The sequence below is a fragment of the Barbus barbus genome (assembly GCF_936440315.1).
Source record: "Barbus barbus genome assembly, chromosome: 38".
NCBI classification, from domain to species: Eukaryota; Metazoa; Chordata; class Actinopteri; order Cypriniformes; family Cyprinidae; genus Barbus; species Barbus barbus.
This window is the reverse complement of record NC_136716.1, coordinates 10097447-10105535: the sequence shown is the minus strand read 5'-3', so window position 1 is coordinate 10105535 and position 8089 is coordinate 10097447.

The following is an 8089-nucleotide window of genomic DNA, read 5'->3' as shown; positions in this document are numbered from 1 at the left end:
AAGAATAATAATAATAAATATAGCTGCAAGCAGCGATAACCGGGGTTCAAGCACTTTAAGGCCTAAGGTGGTATGTTTTTAGGGTCTAGGCCAACCTGGACGTATAGCTGACAGTGAAATACATCGAAAATGGACAATAGGCTCACAGAAACACACACACAAATAGAAATTAAATGGTTAATCATATTAATAATCATTAAGCTTGCTTACACACACACACACACAGACACACTCATTCACGGACATACATGCACACATATTTTGTTGCAGATATAGATATTTGAAATAAATGACAAGTGACAATACTTTTTGCAAGTCTTCTCTTTTTAAGAGTTTATATATAGTCATTTTCAGGTTTCCCTGTGATCATAAAAACTGACAGATATCTGTATGAACAAAATGGTAAACTTGAATTAAATGTGATTTTAAATGTTATAACAGTGATTTTATAACATCTCCATAAGAAAACCCATGAACAGTACTGTTTTAGTTTTTAATAAGCCCATTAATGGTCTTCAGCTGCCATGTTGTGGTTATAAATAGCAAATTTTCATACAACACTGTGTTTTTAAGATTTATAACTTATTATAGTGTTATTTTTGCCCAATCTCTCTTAAATTTTGCATGCTTGTTTAGAATGAAATCATGCATCATTTTACACAGCTTGTGGGCTTTCTTTTAGTATTAACAGGCCTTTGGTTACACTATGTAAATAACATATTATAAAATGACCGGTTTATTGTTGTCCAAAACGCAAATGTTCAACATTATTTTTATAATTATTGACCTTCAGAGTCTAGAGAATAGTACTGCACAGATTTGATTGATTTTGAGTTAAAAACTGAGGGATACTTGACAAAAGTAGTTTTTTTTTTTTTTTTTTATAACCCCAAATACTTAGTTTGATTGACAGCAGTGATCCTGGAGGCAAAGCTGATCAAAATGATAAGATCTATTTTATGATATGACGATCTAGTGTTTGTGTGAATATGAGCATTTTCTACCAATTTGAGGCCATTTACCAAAGAAATCATGTTTTTGTGAGGCCTTTTTAACTGCTATAGCTCCACCTATAGTCCAATCTCCATGAAACTTTGCATGATTGCAAGTAGCGTTAGCTTTTGAGTTTTCCTTTAGGTTTTATAGGCTTTTGAGTACATGTGGCTTTTGAGTACGTTACATTTATTTGTATAAATGTTTGTATTTTATTGTTTGTTTAAATACAATTTTGGACTTGTTCTCTTGTCTAAGGTGCACATTAGGTCAGGAGAAAAGAGACACCAAGGTTTTTTTTGTAATTTTTTTATTTATTTAAAGTTTATTCACTTAATTTCCTTACCTTTTCTCCTCTGGGTTCATGATTGCAGCATGGTTCCGGGGGTGGGTGTTTATTTAAGAGGAAGTGCGGCCTTCCTGTTTCTTGTTTTATACCATCATATGGAATGCTGGGTAATGCAGGCATAGTGGACTTGTTAAGCTAAGCAGGGGGGTCATTATTTGTTGTAATTTTGGGAATATATACTGTCTGTATAAATGTAATGTATATTATATTATTTATTTCTTGTATTTTTTTTATGTTAAATTGATGTCAATTTATTTTGAATCTTATGTTTTATTGAGTTTATTTAGAGGTTGTGTATGAATATAATTCTGTTTCCCCTTTGTTCTCATGAGATGGTTTGATCCTTGTGTGTAAAAAGGGCTTACTCTGTTTCTCAGGGTGAGTTCTGGTTGAGGCCTCTGTGAGGAGGGTTAACGTTAATGTCGCCAATGTGATTTGGGAGTCAATACGTTTTTCTTTTTGACTGCAAGCAAGTGTCTCCCCGCCTTTTGTTCTGGCCATGTCCTCATAATAACCAAGGGACAAAATTCAAAATGATTCATCTAGAGAGTCCAGAGAATATTACTGCAGTGGTTTGATCGAGATTGAGCAAAAAACCAGAGACTAGTTCACAAAAATAGGTTTTTAACATAATTGAGAATATTTCAGGAACGACTTGATTGACAGCATTAGTCCCAGAGGCAAAATTGCTCAGAATTTGCTCAGGAGATCTATCATATGATATGAAGATCATGTCTTTGTGTGAATATATGAACATTATCTACAATTTGAGGCCATTTTACACAGAAATATAGTTTTTGAGGCCTTTTTAACTTTTATAGCGCCACCTATGATCTGATCTCCATGAAACTTCATGCTTGTTAACAGTCATCTGACATGTTTTCACCAACTTTCGTAAAGTTTAAACTTTTTGTTTAGGTTTTATGGGCTTATGGTTATATGTGGCCATGCCCCCTTTTTAAAAGAGCTAATTATAGCTAACCAAAGGACAAAATTCAACATTTTTTCCGATTAATTATTGATCTAGAGAGTCCAGAGATTATTACTGCCGTGGTTTGATCGAGCTCTGGATGTTTTTTTTTATTTGACCAAAGATTGAGCTAATACATAAGTGTACCGAGTTTGGTGAAGATATCTCATTTCGTTCATGAGTCATAGCCTTTTTTGTAAAATTGGCCCGTGACTTTTAAAAGTTTTGGGGCCCCCAAACGTTTAAATTTCAAGACTTTTTTGATAATTATTGATGTTCACTGTCCAGAGAACATTTCTGCAGTGGTTTTGTTCCAATTGGGTGAAAAACCTAGGACTAGTTCGCAAAAGTAGGTTAGTCAATGTTTTGATGTTTTTAAATGTTGAATTTAAAAAGATTAATTAATCACATGTTAGTATTATTTTTTGACATTTATGTAACAAGACAATATAAGTGAGTGTTAAAAAAGGCCAGGAAAAACTGAATTTAACTGATTAAAATTGTAAAATAACGTTAAAAAAAATACAAGGCAACCAAGTGCTTTGAGGGAAACTGTTTTTTTCTATTCTTTTAATGGGCAGTCTTCACTGAAACTCATTCAATTTCCTATAAGGAGAGAAAGATTGTAGAAAGACTAAAAATAAAAAATATGACAAGTAGCATGTGGTTTTGATTGGTATTAAGATGTTTGTCATGTTATGTAACTGCAAATATAGCATAACTGCATATTATGTAAAAATAAACGTACTAAAACGTGTTTGCTAAAATACAACTACTGGCCAAATTTTTGAGAGGTTAACTAATGCGTTAATTTCATAAACTGTTGTAATTTTGTCAACTTTGTGGTCAGTGTGCGTGAGAAACAATGGCCTGCTATAATGAACTATTGGCTGCTCAAATATAACATGCTTTACTACTTCATTGCTTAGTTCCTATGGAAGCCTATGGGAGTGTTGCAACTGTGTTTCTGAACAGCTGTGGTATGAGTGTCAGAAAGTTGACATCATTCATCATAGTAATCTCTGAATGTTCGAAAGCTGTCACAATCTTGCACAGAATGGTTCAATGGCCGTGTGTGAACCTACAGAATGGTGAATGAAATGAAGTTGACTGTTCTGAGATGTACGTGCCTGGAGTGGGTGAATGGGGCAGTTATACATTCATGTGGTTTTAACTATAGATCTAAATATGTAGATGCTTTATTAGTGACTGTTTTTGTGGGCCACTATATGCATATTGTAATGGCCAACTTGATATCATTCATTGAAGGAATCACGGAATATTCGAAATGGAACAATCCTGATGAGCCGGTGGTTTGCAAATCTATAATATGGCAGACGCATGTACTTGATTGTAGTGGTCAAATAGGGATTTTATACATATCTATTGTTTTGAGTGGTTTCAAGTTAGTTTTGTGTAGTGTTACAAATATTACGTAGAAGTGTTTTTCAGAGTTTTCTTATTTGTAATTGACATGTTTTTGAGTATTTAGTTTATAGAAATCAAATGGTTTAGTGTTTTCTAAAAAGTTTGTTAGTATTTCAACAGTTTTCAGACGAGGTTGGTTACGTCTTATGAAATTTCGTGCTTTTGAAATGTTGTGTAAATGAGAGGTTTTCATAGATCTGTTAAGGTTTTGATGGCAATTTGCTAATGGGTTATTGGAAGTAGAGTAATTTATTTAACGTAATTGGCTGGAAAACAAGTAGAAATGTGTTTTGATGTTTTATGGTAAATAAATATTAATAAACATTGTTCTATGAATTCAGGAGGGTAGAAAGAGAGTCTGCAGAAGTGTATGGCAGCTGAGAAGATCACTCTGTGTGCTCTTTTAGAAGAATTTTCAGAGCCTGATAAAATCGGTATAAATAAATTTTTAATACTGCAAAATACGCTCAATGTTACAGTCACTGTCCTTGCCGTCCAGAATAAAAGAGATCATCCCAATCGAGTAAAGAGATTTGTGGAAACTGTGGTTCCTAATTATTGTGATCCAACATTTACCTCGCATTTCAGGATGAAAAGAAATTTCAGGTGAAGGATAATCCACTTCTTACCTCTGAGACTATGTTATGATCTATATGACCTTATTCTTTTTATTGTGAGTATTAGGCTTATCATTATTGCTGTTGTTGTGCTATGATATAGAAAAGTTTCTGAAAATGTCACTCCACAATACAATAGCAAAATATATAAATATGTATAGCATTTTTATGTTACTGCTCTGGGTGTGTGTTCACGGTGTGTGTGTGTTCACTGCTGTGTGTGTGCACGTTGGATGGGTTAAATGCAGAGCACGAATTCCGAGTATGGGTCACCATACTTGGCAGTATGTCACTTCACTTCACTTACATTAATCAGTGTCTAGCACACCTTCCTGAGGAAAGGATATGGACCAGAAGACATTGCAATTACTACATATTTAGACAGACTTAAAGAAGTTCCAGATCTATACTTGTGCTCTTGTGAATATACTTGCTCTTGTGAATTTATTTAGATGTTAATTACATTTACTTACAAATTTATCATCATCATGTTGATATGCTATATTACTATAAAACTCTTACAACATATGTCTTCTAATATCTTCAACTGTTGCGCATACCGAGCTGCAGCGGACACATATTAAATGACTTCACTTGGACCCATTGTGCGATCTGTCTCTTTAATACCGCGTGGTTTATACACACGTTGCTGTTGATTGGGCTGACATTTTTGACACACCCACCAAACAAGAGAAAACGTTTCTCAAACCCCATTGCACACCGTTTCCAGGAAACATGCTGTTTAACCCGGAAAACTGGAGCAAAACAGTGTGAGCCTGAACGTGCCCCTAAATCAGTAACTAGACAGGTGTTCACATAACAGTTTACTACACAGACTGTGATTTTGATGGTCACGTGTTTGCACATACAGACGCGTGTGTAGATGCTCACACACACACACACACACACACACACATATATATATATATATTATTTATTTATTAGCCTACTTTAGTGTGGACAAGCGCAACTTGTTTCTCCAAGCGCAAAACTGTAGGAGTACAGTTCGGTTGAGCGACATCTCCAAAGAACGTAGTAAGTATTTTATTGAATGTTGTTGGATTTTGTATGTCTTTATTTAGCTACAAGTTTTTAATTATCTTTGCTGTTTTGTCTTATTTTTCTAGGTCGCTCTGGTCAAGGTGTCGATGTTTTGTGCGGTAGAAAGACGGATGTGGCTGTGGTCACTGACGTGACTTTTTCGTATCGAGAACACAGTGGTGGAAATAAGAAAAATGTCTGCAAGGCAACATGTAAGTTGTTGTTTTTATATGTGTCCTGAATATGGTAATATGATTTGTGTTATGTTTGTACTTAGTGTATTTGTTGTTAATATCTTGTCAGATTGGTGAGGTGACTGGGCGCATTGTCCACTTGAAGGCTGGGAAGGACAATGTGGAGCTGCAGGGCAGACAAGTGGAAACACAGAGCGTGATCGTCGGGGACGGGAGCGAAAAATTCGGCTACATTTGTGGGAATCTCAAGCTGGCCTGGTTTTGTTAGGAAAGACTTATACATTTTCCAATTTGAGCACAAGAGAGTTTAATGGTGAGCTTTTTGTGACCACCACACGTGTAGTATCTTGAGATACTATCAAAAGAAAACTCAGATGAGCCATAATGAGATGAGCCGTTGGTCACTTTATTGAGGACCCATAGCAGTGTTCAGATTACACACCAGCATGGCCATAAAGCACACCCAATGCGCTTCTTCACAGCTTTTTTATAGTGCCCCAACGCATACACAATGCGTTACCGCACCCTGCTGGACAAATCTCAATATACACATACAACACTCCTCACTACTTAAATCCAAAACATTCTTTTCTCCAATTAACACAACTTGAGTGGAAAAACCATTGCTCACATACAAGACAATTTTCAAATATTACAATTACATTACAAAGTCCTTTAAGTGTGCAGGTAATTTCCTTTCTCTTACTGAATGTCGCAGACCCCCAGTAGGTACAATTTCCAGGTGTTTTACTTCTGCAATTGATATTACTTCAGGAATAGTAGGAGTACTAGATAACTCGGGCACCAGCCTACTAGAACATTCAGTTTGCAAATTTCCAAGCTCGTTTTTCTCAGGAGTAACACCCAAAGTTGGTATTATGGGAGTACTAGGTGATTTGGGCATTTGAACATCAGTATCCTGAGACACAACATCAGCGTCCCATACTTGAACATCCATGCTCTGTTGGTAATCTGTAATCCTCTCTTTTTGTTGGCGACTAAACAATTGATGTACATGACGTCGCACTATTTGAGCATTCCCCAAAGCTACTGTATAGGATACAGGTCCTGTAATGTCCTGAATTATTCCATCCATCAGGATGTATCTTCTCTAAAGTGCAACGTAATTTTCTTCCCATCCGCAATTCAGCAGGAGACAGTCCAATTGTAGACTGAGGTGTGATACGATAATTAAACAGAACTCTATGTACTTTGGTCTCCAACGTATTTCCCAAACTTTTTTTCATTAGGTCTTTGAAAGTTTGAACTGCTCGCTCTGCCAAACCATTAGATGAAGGGTGATACGGTGCAGAAGTAACATGGGTTATTCCGTTCTTAGTCATAAAATCTTTACTTGCTTCGCTTACAAAACATTGGGCGTTATCAAACACAATCATTTCAGGAATCCCATGTACACTAAAACTTTTCCGCAAACACTCCAAAGTAGCTGCTGTTGTTGCTGAACTTCCAGGATAGGCATCAATCCATTTAGAATGAGCATTAATGATAATTAAAAACAATTTACCTAAGAAAGGGCCTGCATAATCCATGTGAATTCTCCTCCACGGTTGTCTAGGCCACTCCCAGGGGTGAAGTGGAGCTCTCACAGGGGATTTTCGCTGTTCCTGACAGATAGTACAATCTCTTACTCGAGTTTCAATATCAGCATCCAAATTCGGCCACCATAGGTAGCTTCTTGCCAATCTTTTCATCTTGGACATGCCTGGGTGGGACTGATGTAACTGTTCCAACAACCCTGCACGTCCTGGTTCGGGAACAACTACACGGGCTCCCCACAGCACACATCCATCCTGCACACTTGAGTTCTTGCTGTCTCTGTTTATAAGGTACAAATTCCTGGGTATCACGGTGATCAGGCCAGCCTTTAAATACATACTCGCGTACTCTTGACAACACAGGATCTTTAGAAGTCCAGTGCTTAATTTGTTCTGCATTCGTCAAGAAACCTGCTACGCTCTCCAACATCAAGACCTGCTCTTTCTCAAAAGGTTGTGCAACAGGAAGACGACTGAGGGCATCGGCATTACCATGATCCTGCCCTATAAGAAATTACATATTCATAGGCTCCCAACATTACTGCCCACCTCATAATTCGTTGAGATGCCATTTGAGGAACTGCCTTTAGTTCATTTAATAAACTGAGTAGTGGTTTGTGGTCAGTACAGATTACAAATTTACGACTATGCAAGTATTTGTGGAATTTCTTCACTCCAAACACAACCGCTAATCCTTCTTTCTCTAATTGGGAGTAGTTCTTCTCTGCAGCTGTTAGTGTTCTGTTAGTGGGGAAGTCGTGGCCTAATGGTTAGAGAGTCGGACTCGTAATCAAAAGGTTGCGAGTTCGAGCCCCCGGCCGGCAGGAATTGTAGGTGGGGGGAGGGAATGGCCAGCGCTCTCTCCACCCTCAATACCACGACTGAGGTGCCCTTGAGCAAGGCACCGAACCCCCAATTGCTCCCCGGGCTGCCGCATGGCT